The 22,367-nt window shown below is 39.6% G+C and overlaps 1 pseudogene; it reads left to right on the forward strand.

Moving 5' to 3' along the window:
• Window positions 1–8,386: 8,386 nt before the first annotated feature.
• On the forward strand, window positions 8,387–14,850 carry LOC113317515 (annotated as a pseudogene).
• Window positions 14,851–22,367: the final 7,517 nt, after the last annotated feature.

A 22,367-nucleotide genomic window follows, 5' to 3' on the forward strand; every position in this document is an offset into this window, starting at 1 on the left:
CAAACTTAAATCTAACATTGTCCTCAATGTTTCGAATGAAAGACAAAAATATAAGTAACATGAGGAAATAGTAAAGAGAGAGTTCGGAAAGATAGTACCTGGGTGAAGTGAAACCAAAAACTGACAAAATATATACAACATACAAATCGCCTCGATGGTCAATCAAGGGTAAACAGGGTCCTCCAGAGGGACCTCCTCAACATCACCTGTAGGAAAAGGCTCTAAAAAGGGCTTCAATCTCTGACCGTTAACCTTTGAAGAACTACTACCATCTGTGTCTCAATCTCAATAGCGCCATGAGGAAAAACAGTACGGACCACAAAAGGACCGGTCCACCGAGAGCGCACTTCCCGGGGAATAGATGCAAACGAGTGTCATACAGAAGAACTTTTTGACCTGGAGAAAATGACTTCCGTAAAATATTCTTATCATGCACAAGTTTCATTTTGTTCTTATACTCCTTAGCACTATCGTATGCATCTCTACGAATCTCGTCCAACTCATTGAGCTGGAGCTTTCTGTGAGCTCCTGCCTTGTCAAGTGAAAAGTTTAACTCTTAATAGCCCAATAGGCTCTATGCTCTAACTCAACAGGCAAGTGACATGCCTTGCCAAATACTAACGTAGGGTGACATTCCAATGGGTGTCTTAAACGCGTACGGTAAGCCCATAAGGCATCAGTAAGCCTCGACGACCAGTCTTTCCTATTGGGATTAACTGTTTTCTCTAAAATACGCTTAATTTCCCTATTGGAAACCTCTACCTGACCACTAGTCTGTGGGTGATAGGGGTAGCTACTTTGTGGGTAATACCATATTGTTTCATTAAAGAGCAAACGGTCTATTACAAAAGTGTGAACCCCATCACTAATTATAGCTCGCGGTGTACCAAAACGTGTAAGTATATTCTCTTTCAAAAACTTAATTACGACCCTATGGTCATTTGTTTTACACGGAACCGCCTCAACCCACTTAGACACATAGTCTAAGCGACAAGTATGTAAAGATAACCTAAAGAATTAGGAAATGGACCCATAAAATCAATGCCCCACACATCAAAGACCTCAATCACTAAAATAGGGTTCAAAGGCATCATATTTCTACGGGAAATGGTTCCTAACCTCTGGCAACGATCACAAGAAACACAGTGACTATGGGAGTCTTTAAACAGTGAAGGCCAGTAAAATCCACACTGCAATATCTTAGCAGCAGTCTTCTTAGCACTAAAATGACCCCCACAAGCATGTTCATGACAAAAGGAGAGAATACTGGACTGGTCACTCTCAGGTACACATCTCCTAATAATCTGGTCGGGACAATACTTAAACAAATAAGGATCGTCCCAAAAGAAATGCTTAACCTCGGCTAAAAACCTAGAACGATCTTGTTTACCCCAATGTTGAGGGGTACGCCAGTAACAAGATAATTCACTATTTTGCATACCAAGGTGATTGGGAAACAGAGAACAATTGTTCGTCAGGAAAGCTATCCCTTATAGGAAGGGCATCACTAGGGGAACTAACAACTAACCTGGATAAGTGGTCTGCTACTACATTTTCAGCACCCTTTTTGTCTCTAATGTCTGGAGAAAATTCTTGTAACAATAGGATCCACCTAATCAATCTAGGTTTGGTGTCCTTCTTAGACAAAAGGTATTTCAAAGCAGCATGATCGGTATAGATTACGATCTTAGAACCTAATAGGTAGGATCTAAACTTATCCAAGGCAAACACGATGGCTAGCAGTTCCTTCTCGGTAGTTGTATAGTTCAATTGGGCATCATTCAGAGTTTTGCTAGCATAGTAAATCACATGAAGTAATTTGTCTACTCGTTGACCTAACACAACGCCTATAGCATAATCTGAAGCATCACACATAATCTCAAAGGGTAGGTTCCAGTTGGGTGCCTGGACTATGGGAGCGGTAGTGAGTAAATTTTTAAGCTTCTCAAAAGCCTCTAAACAAGCATCATCAAAGACAAACTTAACATCTTTTGCAAGCAAATTGCAAAGAGGCCTAGAAATCAAGCTAAAATCCTTAATGAATCGACGGTAAAAACCTGCATGCCCTAGTAATGACCTAATGTCTTTTACGGTTTTTGGGACCTGTAAAGTCTTAATAAGGTCAACTTTGGCTTTGTCTACCTCTATACCCTTTCAAGAAATGATGTGCCCTAAAACAATTCTTGATTTAACCATGAAATGGCATTTTTCCCAATTAAGCACTAAATTCTTTTCCTTACACCTAGTCAACACTAATGTCAAATGATGCAAGCACTCATCAAAAGATGAACCAAGCACTGGAAAATCATCCATAAAGACCTCTAAAAACCGTTCTACCATATCAGAAAATATGCTCATCATACAACGCTGAAAAGTCGCAAGGGCATTACACAGCCCGAAAGGCATGCGTATATACGCTAATGTACCAAAGGGACAGGTAAAAGTGGTTTTCTCTTGGTCTTCTGGGGAAATAACGATCTTATTATATCCGGAAAATCCATCTAAAAAGCAATAGAAACTATATCCAGCTAATCTCTCTAGCATTTGGTCAATAAAAGGGAGGGGAAAGTGATCCTTCCTTGTGACCTTGTTCAATTTCCCATAGTCGATACAGACACGCCATCCCGTGGTCACTCGGGTTGGGATTAACTCATTATCCTCATTCTGGACAACAGTGATACCTGATTTCTTGGAAACAACCTGAACGGGGTTGACCTACTTACTGTCTGAAATTGGGTAGATAATACCCGCATCTAACAACTTAAGCACCTCTTTTCGAACTACTTCTTTCATGTTAGGGTTCAGTCGACGTTGCATCTCTCTAGAAGGTTTGGAGTCTTCCTCTAAATGAATCTGATGCATACAAACGGTAGGACTAATACCCTTAATGTCTGCTATAGACCACCCTAAAGATTCCTTATTATCTTGAAGTACTTTTACTAGCCTACTTTCCTGATCACTATCCAAGTCGGCAGCAATAATCACAGGTAAAGTCTCAGATGGGCCTAAGAACACATACTTCAGGTTATCTGGTAGTGTTTTGAGGTCCAACTTAGGGGGCTCTTCTAAAGAAGGAACTGAGGTAGTCTCAGAAGCTGGTAATGGTTCGAACCTAGCTTTCCATCTATGAGTGTCTAACACAGGGGTAAAATTTAAAAGATCATTCACTTTTTCAATGGTACTATCATCGTCAAAATATAAACCAAAATGGGATAGACAACTCTCTAATGGGTCTTCAGACAAGATGTTTGGTAATGACTCCTGAACTAAGGATTCTATCATATTCACCTCTTCAACACATGTGTCATCTATCTCATAAGGTAGCTTACTGACATTAAAAATGTTCATTTCGATAGTCATATTACCAAAGGATAAATTCACCATTTCGACAGTTTATGATCGCATTAGACGTAGCTAAGAATGGGCGACCTAAAATCACAGGTATCTGGTTCTCTGGGTCAGGGACAGGTTGGGTATCTAGGACCACGAAATCCACTGGATAAATAAACTTGTCGACCTCAATAAGAACATCCTCGATAACACATCGAGGAATTTTGACAGACCTATCAGCTAACTGCAGTGTTATCTGAGTAGGTTTCATTTCACCAAGACCTAGCTGTAAGTACACATGGTACGACAGTAAGTTCACACTGGCTCCTAAGTCAAGTAAAGCTTTTTCTACCAGGTGTTTACCTATTGTACATGCAATGGTTGGGGAACCTGGGTCTTTGTACTTTGGAGTGGTAGTGTTCTGAATGATTGAACTTACATGACTAGCTAAAAAGGTTTTCTTATGGACCGCTAAGTTTTCGCTTTCGTGTACACATATCCTTAAGGAACTTGGCATAAGCAGGAATTTGCCTAATTGCATCTAATAAAGGAAGGTTTATGGTAACTTGCTTAAAAACCTCCAATATGTCATTAAAGTTCGATTCCTTCTTTGTCGGTGCTAACAGCTGGGGAAATGGGGCTCTAGGCACAGGATCAGACCTCTCAGGAACCGAGTCAGCATCATTGGAAATTTTATCTGTCCCCTCAGTTAGAGGTCCTGAGGGATGAACTATAGTAGGTTCACTATCGGGCATGTTTACCTGATGGTCTACTACTCTACCACTCCTAAGGGTTCCAATAGCATTCAACTGATTCGATGGTTTTTCACCTACTTCATGAACTCCTCTAGGGTTGGGTTGAGTTTCAATAGGGAGCCTTCCGTTATCTCTCTCACTTAAGGTCTTAGCTATTTGGCCGAATTGAAGTTCTAGCTTAGCAATGCTCTGAGCACTAACTTGAAAGTTCTGCTTGGTTTCCTGTTGAAAGCTAAGTTGGTTCTGTGCTAACATATCCTGAGTTTTTGCTAACATCTTAATAGATTCCTCTAAGCTAGTCGTTTTATTTTCTGGTCCTGATGAATTCTTAGTGTAACCAAAACCTGGGGGAGCATTAGAATTACTAAACTGACCTTGGCCCTTAGACAATGAAAGGTTCAGATGGTTTCTCCAACCAGGGTTATAGGTTTCTGAATATGGTCAAACTTCTGACGGTCATACCTAGTGTTATAATAGAGAGCATTGGCTTGCTCTTCATTATTCTGGCCTTCCCAAAAAGTCTCCAATCTACCACTAGCGTGACCCACTTCTAAAGCTTCTAACCTTTTCGCTATAGCAACAATTTTGGCATCTGATTCAAAACTTCCTTCTACCCTATTAACGTTTCCTCTGCCTAGAAGAATTGTTTTCTGGGGTACCCTATTACTTTCCCATTGTTGGGTCTTTTCGGCGATTTCATGCAAGTATGTCATCGCATCATCAACTGTTTGGTTTTCGAATCGATTGAAACCTATGAACAACTTACATCTGCCTTTTTGAACAAGTTTTTCCCTAGGCACAAAACCTCGTCTATTAGGACGCAAATCTGCACGTTTACTTTGTATATGTATTTGGAAAGGTTCAATGATTTATTAGCCCAATGTCCTCATCATGGTTTAGAAAAGATTAGGTTAGTTCAGATCCTTTATGAGGGTTTAGATTTGTGTACACATGGACTCTATTGTAGTTAAGGGTGCACAGGAACCGACCTGGACCGAGGAACCGTCCCGGAACCGGCGGAACCGAGCCGATATTTGTCCCGAACCGAGGAACGGGGTACAGGTACCGGTCCATAAAATAGGAACCGAGGCTGATGAGGTACAGGTACACGGTCCTGTATAAGTCCTGTACCGTCCGGACCGAAAGAACCGACCATTCGTATCCATTAGATTTAGGGGTACTGAACAAATACAGCCGTTAGATTAAGGGGGGGGGGGGTATATATACTACCTTAACGATAGGGTTTCTCATTTTCGTTTTTCTTTTCCTTCTTCGTCTTCGACTCTTCCGGTCTTCCCTCTAAGAGACTGATATAGTCATATAGAGAGAGAACTGAGTTCTTGAGTCTCTGATTCTCTGAAGTCTGAAAGTGAACTCCATTAATCAGTGAACACGGAACATCGAACAAGAACAACACCTCTCGATCTAGAAGAAGAAGGAGAAAAAGTCAGTGATTTCAATGATTTGATTTGTGTAAGTTTTTTACTTTTGTTGCTTTTTTTCTTCTACAATTTTAATCCTAGGACTATGGATTTCTATATGAAGTCGAGTTCTAGATGATCCTAGGACTTTTGATTAATTTAATTTAGGGTTTCAGTTTCACAGGGTAAGTTATCAATCACGTCAGGAAGAAGACGAAGGGAAAGGATTCAAGGAAGAAGCTGAAGGAAACCCATTAAGGTACTTTGTATTTCTTTAGGCTTTTTATAATTTTTTTAATCAATTTTGTTGTTTTCAGTTTTTAATTTTATGATGTTTTGTCTAAATTTTATCTCAATGCTCCTTGAATTTCTATGCTGCATACTCAGTTTTGAGTAATTTTTGTTGTCATTATGCAAACTCCCATGTTGTTGGGAATTATGATGTTCGCTCAAATGCTATTAGATCTCCTGCCTTAAGTCATACTTATAATTTGGCTTGTGATAAATATTTGCCTTCCATGAAATCTGAGTCATGCTTTTCTCCTGCTTTGGATATACTTTAAAACCCCATTATATTGATCATATTTTTAAGGTTTCAACTACCTGGTCTATACCTCAATCGACCAATGTTAGCTGTCACTTGAAATGACTCTTTATACTTACATGTGAAATTAAGTTTTATATGAATTTTGAGCAAAGAACCCTTTTAACATTTATCTTTACCATCCATTACAACATAATACATCTTTTAATAATTTTTGTTATCATTAAAAGTCTTTTCTCTTGTCAGTGATGAAAATATGGCGCCATTTCACTCGGAGAAATGTTGAAGAAGCCACTTGCAATTATTGTGGAAGGACTTATAGGGCTAACATGTTCAGAAATGGAACTTCTGCCTTGTGGAAGCACTTTAAAAGATGCCCCAGCAATCCTAATCATAACAGAGCTCACATAAATAATGCTTAGAATTTGTAACTTATGCAGTTATGCTTGATGAAATTATGCTTAGAACTTATGCAGTTATGCTTAGAACAATGTTGAGGTGATAGGGAAGAAGAATAAGGCACAAAAGAAGAAGAAGAAGAAGGTAGTAGTGAGGAAACCTGCTCCATGTGAAGAGGACTGGATCTTTGCCAGAGGCCTTGTCAAATGTTTGAAAGTATTCTTTGATGCCACTGTTGCATTTTCAGCCTCAACTAAGGTAACAACAAACACTTTCTTATGGCAATTAGTTATCATATATGAGCAACTAGTTGAGTTTAGAGATAATGTAGATGAAGATCCTTTTATTGCTACTATGGCTGGAAAAATGTTTAAGAAGTATAAAAAATATTGGGGTGATTATGCAAAGATGAACCCTACAACCTTTTTTGCCATGTTGTTGGATCCTAGAGAGAAAGAAAAAGGACTACAATTTTCTCTTGAGCTCTTGTATGGGAAGAATTCTTCTAAGGTTGAATCTGTTATGAAGCTTGTTAAGTTGGATTTTAAGATTCTATTTGAAGAATATAAGGATGCCTATTCAGTTCATGAGGAGGAGTCAAGCAGTTCTATCCAGGGACAAGCCAAAGCAGTGGTAAGTAAACCAGTGGCAGGGCCAAGTCGTATGAAAGAGTTGATGTCAAGGAGTAAGAGGTTCAAGAAAAGCCCAAATGATGTTGAGGGAAAAACAGAGTTGGATAAATATTTCATTGACGAGTATGAAGAAGGTGTAGGAGAAGATGATGATGAGGAGTTTGACTTATTGGGTTGGTGGAAGACCAACAGTACAAAGTATAAGATACTTGGACATATGGCTAAGGACATATTAGCCATTCCTGTGTCTTCTGTTGCCTCTGAGTCTGCTTTTAGCACAGGAAAACGAGTCTTAAGTCCTTGTAGAAGCTCTTTATCTACAAGGACAGTTGAGGCATTGCTTTGCACACAAAACTGGCTAAGGAAGCCAATACAACTTGATCTTCTATCTGATTACATACCAGATGATGATGTTGAAGTTGAAGAAGGTAACATATTACATTATTACTTGTGCTTGGCAGTAATAGATATAGTCTAATAGTTACTAACTGCTATTATTTTTTTTTGCAGCGTTACTTGGTCCTATCAACACTGATGACACCACAAGTGCTGCTGACATGGATTAGAAGATCAAGATTCAAGACTACTGCAGCAATAGCTGCACTGCTAGTTGTTTTTTTTTTCCAGATTTTCTCATTTTCAAGACTTAGTGTGGCTACTGCTACTGTTTTTTCCATATTTTCAAGACATTGTTTGTTTGGTTTGTTAGTAATATTGCTACTTATTAGTTGCTGCTTTGAATGAGAATTTGTTATATAGAAAAAACAGGTAAAAGAAAAGGCAGAGTGGCAGATAGTTTTTTGCTGAAAAGGTACCGACTGGTACCGGTCCCGTACCGGAACCGAGGTACACGGTACCGGTACTAGTCCCAAAAGTTCAGTACCGACCTCTGGGGGGTACAGGTACTCGGCCTCGGCAAGAACCGAACCGAACCGTACCGTGTGCACCCTTAATTATAGATGGGTGCGCGAGTGAACTTTTCCGCCCGTGGGTTTCACGGTGTAGAAAATCTGTAGAATGGATTTCCCTGTAGTTTTCACTAGTTTAAAGTATTCTTGATTTGGGCTTGGAGCCCAACAAGTTTAAAACTTATCAACAATAATTCTGGAATATATCGGGCGTTTTTTGTTACTTGCCGTTTCTCTCTCGTTATTCGAACTCGAACATCGTTACTGGGAGTGACAGTCTCAAGGTTTGGACTGGATAGGGGAAATTGGAAGTTGGAAAATCCAGTATCGTCATCGTCTTTATCACCATCATCATCCTGGCTGCGCAATTGTCTAGGTAAGCATTCATCATATTGGTTCAATTTCTCTTTGGATTTTGTTTACCCTAAAATCAAACCTCATGTGATTCTAACTCTAAATCATAAGTTGGTAGATTGATTAATTGGTTGATTTTATGCTTGATTTGATACTTGATAGTAATCCGCAATTAGGGCGGCGAGTACTAGATAATAAGCCGGTATTTGGAGCCAACCAGGGAGGATTTAGAGTGCGATTACTCAAAACTGAATGCGATAAACATCTAATGATACATAGAAGATAAGCATTCTTGTTGTTCTTGTGTTTTCATTAGCTTTCGATTGTTTAAGAATCATGGAATTATGTAAGGATTTGGTGAAAAAAGATGACTGTCAAGTAGTAGTAGTACAGGAAGAGATGCAGCAGTTGTTGTATGATGCAGTTTATGAGGTTTTAACTAGAGTAAATTTGGTGAGTTTGTTACGTCAATGCCGATGGGTCTGCAAGGATTGGCAGAAACTGATTTTCTGTGATACACAGTTTCAGAAGAAACATTTACAAAACACGCCAAGTCTGGGACCAGGTTGCTTCGTTTACGATTATCCTATGAGATTTATAAAGTTTGCCCCCTACATGGACAATCACCATGAGCACAAGTCACCTATAGTTTCTTCTCCGTTTCTCGATTTCTTACCAAAGTCAGCAAATGATACATTGATTGCTTGTGCATCACAATTTGGTTCTTTACTTTGTTGTGTCACTAAACAAGAGTCTTCCCGGATTCCAAGTTACTACATCTGTAAACCAGCAACAAGAGAATGGAGAAAGATACCCAACCCAAAAACCAGTCTTGCCAGTTTTCATAAGGTCCATATCGGAATGGCAGTGACACAGTCATACCCGCAGCTGCAATTCAAGGTGCTTCGTTTATGTAGATCTGCAACGGGATTTGGACTTCACTGTGAGGTGTTTGACTCCATCAACTGGACTTGAAAGAGAAAGCAGTTTATCAAATCTACTAAATACTTGGAGTTAATACAACAAAAATATGCAATTTTTCTTAATGGAGGATTTCATTGGACAACACACTCCTACTCTATATTCGCCTACTACGTGGATCAAGAGAAGTGGACGCTGCTTGAATTTTCACGCGACATTTTAGGTAAAGAATCTCCTTACATAGTAATCAATTGTGATGGAAAGCTCGGAGTTATCTTTTACAATAAAGAGTGGATGGAGGTTTGGATTTTGGAGAGCTATTTAACCACCGAGCCATTCTGGAAGAGGAAGTTTCGCAACGATGTTAGATGGGCCTGGGAAAATAATCCTGGTAATATGAGAATGCCTCTTCCAGTGGGAATGTGGTCGAGTGATACTGTGGTGATGGTTAGCCTTGATGAGATTGTGTGGTTCAATTGCGTAAACGATACTAAAACTATCGTTCCATGTACATCTACTTCCCGTATATTTGGCATGTTTCGCCCCGAATTCAGTTACTTGTAGTTTATGTGTCTTCTTTTACTCCATAAGCTGATCGGTATCTGTGGCATTTGTGCTTTAGCATTTTTTTTCTAGTACATATTTTATTTTCGTGTGAATTGTTCTGAAATAACTAAGATTCTATATTTTGAATTATTTTTAGTGTTTGGGTACTCTGTCTCATTAATTTTGCTTGCATAATTAATCATGTTAGAGTCGCTCAAGTCCTCACCAGTCCAAAGAATGAAATTGTCACAGTCAGAGGGTCTGCAAGTGGAGACCTTTAGACTCTCAGCCTTGTCTATATCCCTTTCCTTGGTTAAAAGATAGTATAATGAATACACCCCTGATTAGTTTCACTGTGAATTTCATCATTCATTTGAATTTTAAAAATATCGTGGTATAACGAAATTCTACTTTATTTTTCAAAAGAGAAAAAGAAAAGAAGTCATTTTCCTTAAATTAGTCTCGTTATGGAGATGCATCTACACTGACTTTATATCATGTTTATCTCAAATGGACCTGGACCTCCCAAAGTGGAGGAGGAGGCAACATCCGATCTAATTGATATTGTTTACCAATGTTCAGATAAAATTTACTATTTGCTGACGTCCTTTTTTTTGCGTGACAATTCAGCAGGTTTGATGGAGATTGGGTTGCAAATTCAGACAAGTGTATACGCCATAATGACTAAAGCACCCTTTAAAAGTTAACAAAATTGTCTAGCCAGAAAAACAGGAGTAGGTTATAAAACCAGCAAAAGAAAATTAAAGCCGCATAGCAGAATCAAATAGCCCAAGATGGGAGAAGAAGTTGAGACAGCCTCACCAGAGATAATAATACCAGCTGAATGGACACAAGCTGCAGAATCAATAGCTCATGATCATTCACTACCTTGTCCTCCTATTGCTTTGATATGTGGCCCTAAAAACAGTGGCAAAACTACATTCTCTCGTATTCTTCTCAATACTCTCTTGCAGGACAAAAGGTAGATACCAGCTTGTAATTACAAAGAATCTTATCTTTCTCCCATATTTCATACTAATCAATAACGGGTTTATGTCAAAATGTTGTCTTTTTGGTGTGTTTGAATACCAAAGAGTAATGGGGTTTATGTAAAATTTTGATATTCAGTTGTGGGTTTATGTGAAGTTTTTATCTTTCTCCTGTATTTCATCCTAATGAGTAATGGGTTTGTTCAATCGCTCGATTTATTGTTTTTTCGGATATGAAAGAGTAATAATGATTTTTTGTTTTTGGTGATTTAGGTTTGATTAAGTAGCTTATTTGGATACTGATGTAGGGCAACCAGGGTTTACTCCTCCTGGTTTTCTAGCACTTACTATCATTGAGAAGCAAACACCAGGTATTTGTTTATTTGAAGAATTTGTTTGAACAACTTTTAATTTTGTGAACTACTGTGAGATTTTTTGATTTTTGTGGTGTTCTGTGTAGTGTGCTTTTGATCAGTTTATGTTTGTGTTTGTTTTCCAGATTTGACAATCCCGTGTCTTAAAACACCAGAGAGGTATGCGATACACTCCTGATATATATTTAGCTTCATTTGTTTGATATATTGACTTTTAGTTACCTAATTAGAGATAAGAAATCCATCTGCAGTCCGTATACTTTAGAGGGCAAGAACTTGTCAGTTTCGCAAAAATTGAGTTGTACCTTAGAACGTGTTCTACGATTTGTTATGAGACTGTATTTCATGGGTTGTTTTGGTTTAAGAGTATGCTAATATTTCAAGGGAGATGCAATATTTAACATTTCAATGCCTACACGTTGCGAAAGAACCTGTAAACTGATTCGAGATCAATGTGACATACGAATATGTCCCACTTTCATATCTTGTGGTGGTTACTTATAATGCATGCCAAGTCCTGTAGGAGTTATCAGATATCAGAACAGTAGAAGAATAGTTGCTTACCACCTCTCAAATAGCAGGTCAACAACAAAACAAATGAAACATAAAGATTGTGAACTCGTGTGCAGCGCTATTGATCTCACAGTAGTACATTATGGGGTTTGGCGCAAAGTGTACCTGAATTATTTTCGATAAATGTTACATGTATTTTTCTTTAATGCTATTTGTTCATATGGTGGAATGGATGTCTTGAATGCCTTGCCAAACATGATCAGAATAACAATTTTATGGAGTAACTTAGCAAATGAACTGCAACTTTCTGATTTTACTTGTTCTTTCTCTCAGGTCAATTTTATATGGCGATACTTCTTCAAAAAGGGATCCAAGAACCTATTTGAACAATGTCTTCTCTCTGTATGATTACTTTCGGAAGGAGTTTTATGCACCTAAAGAGGGTCAAAAGAGAGCGAAACCTGAGGTGCCTCTTGTCATCAATACACCTGGATGGGTGAAAGGTATGCTCGAGCAGTATTTATATGTTACAATCATAAGTGTTGATTACCTTCCATATCTACCTGACTTGTAATGGACATGTGCAATTGTTTAGGATTTGAAATTTTCCGTCTTTCTTTTTGTATTCCAGGAAATGGTTATGATGCATTGGTGGAGATGTTGAGATACATTGCTCCCACTCATATGGTTCAAGTACGCATATCTACTGAGAGTAAGAACCTCCCAGCTGGAGTATTTTGGTTAGAGGAGGACCAAGAACTGTCAGTTAGTTTAATTGAAATTGCTTCAGCGCGCCGAGACGCCTATAATAGATCGTAAGTCATACAAGACCTTGTTCTATAGTTAAACATGTATGTGTTTCTATGTTGATTGGGTTGTATCTGATATTGTGTGATTGAAATTGGTATATTGGCTCTTGTAGAGTGACAATACGAAAGGATGCATCGCTGATAAGGGACCTAAAGATCTTTGCTTACTTTAGGCAATGCTTTCCAAGTGATTTCAGTGTTGACACATTCAAGGAACTTGCTCAGGCCTTGATTGCTCATCGTCCTTATGTGGTGCCTATATCGAAAATCAAAGTCAAACATCTGCATTGCCAGGTTAAGCATTTTGAAAGAGCTGAAACGCTTCTTGTGGTTTACATGTCAACTGATGTCTTTGTTTTAGTATGTCTCTTAATTACTTTGAACTTAGCCGTGAAAAAAATAAATCTCTTGTGCGACACTGCGAATTGAATGTTTGTACTTTGAGAAACACATAAAAGACTGTTATCAAATATTTCAGACATGGTATATAACGTTCCTCAGTTGTACCCCTTTCACCTTTATATAATAACATTGGCGTAAACACTTTCCAGGTGCCAAGCAGTGAAATCTTCTATGCTTTGAATGGAAGTATTGTCGGCCTGGCAGTTAGTTCTGCAAAAAATTCCGACTCTGAACATGCGACCCCTTGGTGCGTTGGTCTTGGTAAGTTCTATCTTGAGCAACTTGTTAATTTTTCGTCATCTTTTCCTTGCTTCTTTGGTGGATACTTGCTAGTACCTGTTGCTTCTTTGATTGATACTTGTTACCTTAATTCCTCTGTAAGAAAAAAAGGTTAGTTGTATGCACATTTAGGAGTCAGTTTAAAGAAATTAGAAGACAGTTCACTAAGTAACAATTACCTGAGAAAAGATAAGGCTTCTAAAATAAGAAACATGGTGATGAATACGTTCTTCTGTAAAAAGTATTGGGAATGCTTATGCTTAAGGAGTATGAGATGATAATATTTTGGTTTCCTGTGTGGGAGCAAATGAGCAATATATCCTAGGGTAGACCAATATCTTCTCAAATCAGTTGTAGAGTACTATACTGTTAGACTAAGAATGTACTTTTAAAACTGAACAGTATTCTGTAAGTGATGCTCACTAGCTTGTAAGTTATTACTGTTCTCCAGGTGCTTAAGTTTTAGTGGGAACATGATTGTTACATACGAAGATTGGGTTATGATAGGAAATTATGTACGGAATAGAACAACACCTTATAAATAACGGCATTGATGGTGCTTAATGACTTTGTTCTACACCTTTGACGGTGCTCTGGATTTAACTCAACTTTCGAGTCATTTGTGTTCTTTTTCTTCGAGTAACCTGTTATTAATCGTGGAAACCTACTCCTGGCTATTAATTTTCAATATTCATCGATGATTGTACCGTTTTGCTTCTGAATGCTAAATTGTTCTATATCATTTTGGAGGCTGTAGTATACTAGTGTTAAGCATTTGTCCCAGGTTTGATTTTCTGATCCCCACTTGCTTTAAAATCAGCTATTGTGAGAGGCATTGACGTCTCGAAAGGTATATTCTATGTTCTTACACCTGTTCCACTGAGCATTCTGGAGAAAGTAGATCTCTTTCTGCAGGGACTCCTACAGATCCCTACTCGTCTATTACAGGTAAATACTCCTGCCACAAGATGCTCTTTTATTTGTACTGTATGGTGTGGTTGGAGTTATTTTTATAAATAGTTAACTGGACAGTGTGTCATCATGTGTACTCTTACCTATTGTTAACTCTTAAAAGCCGTAAACCAGGGGATGTTTTATTTCCTTGTTTCTTTTTTCTCTTAATTGGTTGTATTTTCTAATTCCTCATGTGTGTTATCATGGTACATAATCTGCAGTTCTTCTAACTACAAGATGTTTGACAGGTTCCAGGATGCTTATCGCCTTACATGTCCACAAATGTACTGCTTCAATCGTGAGACCTGCAGCAGTTGAGTTTCAACTTACAAAAGTGTAGTTTGTTCGAAAAAGACCGCGCATATAGAAGCTTGATTCTGAAAGAGATTAGAAGAATGAATCTGGAAGGAGGATAACCATTCTTATATTGGGCTTCATCTTGGGCCTTGTATTTCAAGAAAGAAAGAAACTAAGAAAAGGAAGAGATCTAGCTTAGCTGTCTGTCTTCTGCCTGCGTCTATAATAATGTCTATTTCAGATTCCGGTGTGAAATCCGGTATCATGGGGAAGAAGAGAACATTCAAGGAACTTGTGGAACAAAAATTTGGAAAAGTTGTGTATTTTCTGGTCAATGCTATATTGGAATGGGTATTGATAGTTATCCTGTTTATAAATGGCTTGATTGCGTTCGCCGCCAATGAGTTTTCTTTGATTTGCAAATCCCATGTTTGCTTTGCACGAGAGTCGATCATGTACTTGTACGCCGGAATCCTGATTTTTACTAAAACGACTCGATATGTGAATCAAATAGGAGGGATGTTTCATCCAAGGCATTTTGCCATGTTCACAAAAGACATCGTTGACATCAGTGTATCGCCGTCTTTCAGTGTGGCATTCCCAAGACGATTCCTGTCTTAGATCAGGAAATGTACCACTATTTCTTCTCAGCAATCCATTTCCACTTCCCACAGCTTCAGGTTTAGCAGCAGTGGTAGAAGTACCCGCACCATCATAAGCAGATGATAAACTAATCCATTTATCCATATTTTGGTTTGTTTCGGCCGCACTTGTTCGTTGCCTGCCCATGGAGTGGTGAAGACCTACTTGGGAATGATAATAATGATGGTGATGATGTTGCGAGTGCAAATTTGAGAAACTATAATCCCTCCCACCACCAAGAGACCCGGAGCCGGTCTGAATTGTGGTCTGAATTTGAGAAACTAAAACAGAAGCAAGAATATTGGAACCCGAAATAATGAAGATTTCAGACATGAAAGAAAGAAAAGATGGGCATATAGCAAAGAATATGCTGTTATTAGCAGACCTATAGCCCTAGAATTTTTAAAGATGATCATCGAGAATGGAAGTCGGTTATTAATGGATGAGCTGCTGCTGAGTAACCAAAATGGTGGTTTATCTCTGTTAGGCTACCGACCCAACTCGTGTCATAAATTCATGGGTAGAACTCAACTCGAAAATCGGTTGACTAGATGAGGAATGTCATTGACTTATAAACTACCCAATTAAGCCCCATCTACCAATGTGGTAAGGTCCCAACATCCCACAACGCTCCCAGACCCAACGTCCTCGTTGGCCCATTCTATCGACACTGGCCGGACGGTAACCCTTTCTCTTATGGCGGCTCCACTCGCCTACCAGTATTACTGGTATTCAATGTCGGTGACAACTACGCCCATACATAGGTGCCCCTACACTTAAATCTAGCATTATTGAATGCCGGTGACAACTACGCCCATACATAGGTGCCCCTACACTTAAATCTAGCCTATAGGTCACCCCTTTCGTGGAGCGGGCACGGGTCGTGGTGGTTGACTCTGATACCAAATGTTAGGGTACCGATCCCAACTCGTGTCATAAGCCCATGGATAAAACTCAACTCGGAAACCGGTTGACTGGATGAGGAATCTCATTGACTTATAAACTACCCAATTAAACCCCATTTACCAATGTGGGACTAAGGTCCCAACAATCTCCCTCTTGTTCTATGATAATAAAATTTTCAGGTTCTATTGCTTTCTTGAGCTTTATTTAAATTATATGTGTGCGCTCTACCACTTATAGTACTTGTTGTAGGAATGGTCTTGAAGTCTTGTTTAGTGATCCCACGTTTTCATTTCATTGATACAGCCTTGACATTAAGATTTCCGTTAACTAGAAAGTGCGCAGGACCAATAGCTCAAGTACATAATGAGTCATAAGGAGATTAGATTAGTCGGATAGAGTGCTTAATTGTTGGGACACTGTTGCAGCCTTGCAGGACTATTTCGAGTTCACAGGGAATCCAAATCTTCGAGAACCTGGTGGGACACTGTTGCAGGACTATTTCGAGTTCATAAGAGCAACTGCAATGGTACGAATAAAACCAAAGATTAAAGACCAAAAACAACGATCAAATTTGATCTTAGTACGTGATGCGACACTACGGTACAAGACTAAATTTGGTCGAGCGGATGATTTAACTGCGCTGGTCGAACAGACGGAAGAGAAAATCACGCCCAATGGGACGCAAATACAAAATACGCCCAGAAGAGACGTAGACCTTTAATTCCGCCTCATGTGAGGCGTTAATTCAACTTGCGCCTTATCAGGCGGTAACACAAATGGCGCCCTATCGATTCCAGTTTCTTCTTCATCTTTTCTGATAAATCCTCCCTCGTTCTCATCGAGCTTCTAGTTTCATCACCGTTTGTACTCTTTATTTTTTTTCGTTTCTCAATCTTATCCGACGACGCCATTTGTACTCCTATTTTTTTTTTCGTTTCTCAATCTCTATTATACAACGACGAAAACCCTAGTGCTTGAGTATTGAACTAGGCGCAACTTCCACTTGAGCCTGAAATCAGGCTCATTCTCAAAATACGCCCCACCAGGCGCAACTTCCATTCTGTAAATACGCCCCACCAGGCGTTTGTCTATACGCCGCTTCGTACAGGCGCAATTTTGGTTTGCGTCTCACTACCAGGTGGTGATTAAAATTGCGCCCCATGCTGACGTAGTTCTATTTCTATGCTCCACCAAAACCAAACTATAGACCAAATATGGTCTGGTTTATAGTTTTAGATATTTGATCTTTAATCCGTTCCATAGTGTCTCGTATTTGGTCGACTTTTTTAGTTTTAGTCCTACACTGTGGTTGCTCTAAGGAGACCTTCCCAATCTTCAGAGTCTGGTGGTGCAGACTATGTAGTCAAAAACAGATCAGTTGATATGCACGCAACTTTCCATAAGGAATCTGAGAAAGTCATATCTCTAAATTGGAATTATTCAGTTAGTTCAATGAGTGTTGTCATATTTTGCGGTCCATTTGGTTTGAACATAAAAATGGATTCGGGAGAAAAGAAGAAACCGGGATTGAGCATGCAAGCCTTGTGGTTGAGATATGCCATGATCCTATACTATTACTATGATCCAAAATATGCTAACTGTGATGTAAACTGGTACTATGGACCAAGATAGAAGCAGTTAGAGCTGGTATTTTGGTCATCTATTCCAAGTATTGTGGCTCTAAAATCTCTTCCCAATGTGCCTATATCCATGGCATGTTCCACCCAATATTTGTGGAAGATACTTTGGCATTGAATTCTCCATGCTTGTTGAAAATTAGTGGCAACAGAAGAGAAGACTTGGGCCAGTGCCGCATTAAAAACACATGTAACAAGGGGAGGGATCGGCTCACAGCTTTAGAATGACCGAGTCCCTCACAAACTCTCTAAGCCAATGGATTTCGTTGTATTGAATGGCTGCGATTAAATTTAAAACACGCGGGTTTTATAAGCGATCCACAACCCAGTTAATATGGTCCGATAATTTCATTCAATCTGTCTTCTTCGAAGTCCGAACAACACCTATCTCATTGTTCTATTCTCTCGATCCTTCTCTTCCGCTTTATACAACCTGTAGTTGCGGAAAATCCCAGAACTACACTCAAAGAAGTGATAAGAACACTAAGTCTAAGTCATGCAAATAAACTCAAACATTAATGATATTATACACCCCTTGACACTAGATATGATCTTTACACAAGCTTTTTATGGAGAAAAATGATGTTCTTATTGACATCACAAAGATTTATACATATAAGGAAGATGATGATGATAAGATAACTCTAGTATTTATATCTTTTCTAGTGGTGATTTTCTACTATTGTTCTTGACTGAATACTTTTCAACCTGCCTCTCTCTTCATTATTTCAACCCTTATATAGCCGGTCATCATGGTAGAAGATAACTGAGTTCGCGTGCAAATCTCTATGAGCTGATCCCTGTTCATTCTGTCTTATTCGCCAGGCTTTGGGAAGATGTCGTTATCTCTCGCGTTGCAGCTTCGTTCTCTTCGTGTTGTGCTCGTCGTGTAGGCGTTCTCGTGTTTTTCCCTTTTCATCGCGTTGTAGTCCTTCGCCTAATTTCTCTCTTCGCTGATACTAGTAATTATTTTAGTGAGGGCGAGACTGTGGGTTAGTTCTGTGCGATATTTCTCCACTACATTTTGCCTCTTCTCGCATAATTCTTCTGTAAGTGGAATGATGCGAGAATCCTTTAATTGATTCCTCGCATTATTTTCGTTTCCTCCGACATCCTTCTGATTTTTCCGTGTGATTATTCCCACGTGCAATGACTCTTCCTTTTCTTGATTGACACGTCTGAATTTTAAGCTGACCGGTTACGGTTACAGCCGGTTCCCTCCCTCTTTATAAATACTCCTGGGAGTGAGATCTGCCTTTATTTTCTTCCTCCTTTGTTCTTTCTTCTCCTCTGTTTTTTTTGCAAAATCTTACAGGTTCATTATCATGTCGAGTCAATCCCCCGTTCCTTTTTCTAACGAATTATCTCCTCAGTATTTATGAGTTCTTCTCGGGTTTTTCATGTATCTGTTATTGCTATTTTGAGTTTTCCTTTCTTTTAGTAACCCATATATTTTCTGCAATTTCAGACCTACTTTGTTGAGGCCTCCGGTTAATCCTTCTGTGGATCGGAAAAAGGTGATACAAAAGGGGTCCTGTAAGAGGAAACTTTCGCATGAAAAGGAGGATTTATCGCATAAATAGGAGGGGCTCGCGTAGTGGTGCTCTCGTTCACGTTGTTATCCCTCTAACTCTGATGCCCGTCGCATCGCCAAAGGGTGAAATTTTAATCGGCCTTTCTCCCCAACCAATTTCTTCTCTCGCTCCTGAGCATGCTTCAGAGGGGTCTACTATGGTTTGTGCTACTTCTAGCGCTGCTGTCGCTAAGGAGGAGCGGGTTGTTGCGACCGATACTGTTGGGGCTGATACCCCTCCAGCCAACACTGCTGCAGAGGTTTTGCAGTGGTCAGACTTAATTTCCCTCGCACTAGGTCTATCGCCTCAGAGGTTAGTTTCTTTTCATATTCTTACTTCACTTGCCTCAGAGGTTAGTTTCTTTTAAAAAGTCGCCTCAGCGAACTGGATTTGAATCCCCCTTGCTTTTTGATCGCGATAAGCGTACTGCACTTCCCTTAGAGGTTAGTTTCTTTTCATATTCGTCTGTCTTTTTCTTTATTTCTTTCGATCCTAATTTTTGGTGCTTTGTAGGAGTTTCGTCGTTACTTGGTTGACATTGATCAGCTTTCCAAGGCTGAGGAGGTTATTGTAGACCTAAAGAAGCAGTTATCTTAATTGTATTCTAACGCGAATGAAGTCACCAATCTTCGCGCAAGAAATGAAGAGCTTAGAGGTGAGACTTTTTACAATTCTGCCACTCTCCGTATGTTTTGCTTTCGTACTATCCCATTTAATTTTAAGTCTTTCGTACTTAAGCCTTAAACCGAAAACGTACATCTGAGCGCTACGAGTTTGAATTTGCTGCGAATGATGCTCAAGGTGAGTGCGATGCTCTTAAAGCTCAGGTTACTTGGTAAGAGGGTGATCGTTGGGGTTTAAGTAGTCAGATTGTGGATCTTGAAATTGATAATTCTGGTTGGCGCGCTCGTTCGGATCAACCATGTACTCTGTCTGGTCAGCTTGTTAGGGATATAGAGGTATCTAATGTGTTAAATCGTTCCCTTCTTGATGAGAATCGAACCTTATCCGAAGACGTTCGTGATTTGAAGAATCAGAAGCTTTCATTGATGTCGCTTATTACAGACTTTCTAGAGATCGTAACTTATTGGATAATTCTCTTCAATCCTAGAAGGTCGTGTCAAATGATCTCGCGTCCAAGTTAGCGAAGCTGTCGCGCGAGAAGGATGAAGCTTGTCGGAAACGAGATAAGGCCTTAGAAGATTTACGATTACTTCAACATGCTAATCGTCAGCCTGTGATTCAGTCTGATCTTCATGTAGTAGTTTCGCAAAATGAAGGTAGTCGCTAAGCATGCTATAATTGCTGTCTCAATCTTTCCTGAATTTTATTTGTTTTAATCATTCATTTTTCGTAGGGGAGGTGGTCGCGCTGAAGAGGAAATGGGCGGCTCTTCAGGGGAATTTGACTAAACCTCTTAAGGAACGAGATTCCGCATCTCAACAATTCTCCACATCTTCTCGCTTAGTAACTGACATTTCCCAGGATCGCGATGAGCTAAGGAAAAGTAAGGAGGAATTGGAGCATTCTTATCTGATTAAGGATCAGGGGTATCAATCTTTTGCGGAAGAGGCTGAGAGGAAGTATTCTAAATCATCTCAGCATCGTTTGAACGAGGAATCTCAGCTCGCGGTTGATTGGGTTTGTGGGAAGCATAATCTGCTGCGCGAGGTGTATCCCCAAGTTCCTGTTAGTGATGACGAGGAGGAAGAGGAAGTTTCGTTCGAGAGAGAAGCTTAGGGTGCGACATCTTTTCCTGATGATAGCGGAGAGGAAAAGAAGGATCCTTCTCAGCAAGCTACCGATGAGGTTGTTTTGGATCAACTGTCTACCAGTGGTGCTGATGCCTCAGTTCAGAATGTTCCCGTGTCCGAGATTGCAGACCCTTCAATTACTTCTTCTGACATTGTTTCTTTATGAGTTTTATCTTCCCTGTTGTATTTAACCTTTTTTCTAACTCTGGGTGCTCCCAAGATTGGGGGGAGAAGTTTGACTTCGGTTGTTTCTTTTTGTTCCCGCGTTGTTAATGGAACAAATAATCTGTTTTTTACCTATATTTATTATGTTTCCGAGTATTCTGACCGAGGAGGTGGGGAGCACCGATGTTTTATTACTCTCATGCTTGCCTCTGCTTCCCACCTCCTTGGTGCGTTTTCAATGCGAATGACACTTATGCGAATTAAAATTTATACTTTCGGTGTAATGCTATGTAATTTTTTATTTTATTTTATTTTTGAAGAATTGAAAAATTTATGAGTTTGGTGCGAAAGCTTTATGGAGTGGTTCTCACGGTTTATATTAAATGGAAGTGAGGAAATTCTTATTATGAATGGTATGCTCATGCTCATGCTCTTAGTTACTTAGAGTATTTAAATTCGAGGGTCAGGTATACTTAGCTTGAGTAGAGTGTGTTTACTTCTCGTGTTTTCCTATGCTTTGATGTCCATTCGCGCTCCTTAGATTGGTTGTCTTTGCGTGATATTTTGTAGGTTTTAATCGTCTCCTAGGTAAGGTCTTACTTCCTTCCCCACATAGAACTTTAAAGGACTTATGGTCGCCTTGGGTAGGGTCTTCCACCTGCTGGCCGACGAGATCTCAGTTCCATGTGCTCTTGCGAGTCATTTTCCATCGTTCTCGCCTTATCGGTATTAGTATTTTTCCCTCCTCAGGCTATTCTGCGACAATGTACCAGGCCTAGGTACTCCCCTGAGTAGAAATCCCCAATAAATTGTCGTCTTTGACACAATCAGCTCCCTAATGGAGGGTGCCGTCCATTTATGTTCCCCCTGAATCGCCCCTTCAAGGAGGTCACCCCTAACCATATTAGTTGGGCTCCACCCATCCGGTAATACAACGACCAATGTTGTCGCAACCTCATGCTTTTATCCTATGTGTCTTATTAGGCACAAGATCACACCCTAGGTGGGGTTTCTTTGGACCGAGTGTATCACAAGTTCCAGGACATCTTCTATCTCCACTGACATGCTTTAACACCGCATACCGTAGAACTTATACGCTGTGTGGTTCGTTCTCAGTGGCCTCCGATGGATAGGCATTTCGCCCCAATATAAGTAACTTTCCTGGGATCAGCAGCTATGACGCACGTTAGGGCTTAAGGGTCGCCTCTTACACACTGTGCAGTCCTCCGGTCGTATAATTTTGTGCGAACTAAGTTGACACG

This window comes from Papaver somniferum, chromosome 10 (genome assembly GCF_003573695.1).
Source record: "Papaver somniferum cultivar HN1 chromosome 10, ASM357369v1, whole genome shotgun sequence".
Classification (NCBI taxonomy): domain Eukaryota; kingdom Viridiplantae; phylum Streptophyta; class Magnoliopsida; order Ranunculales; family Papaveraceae; genus Papaver; species Papaver somniferum.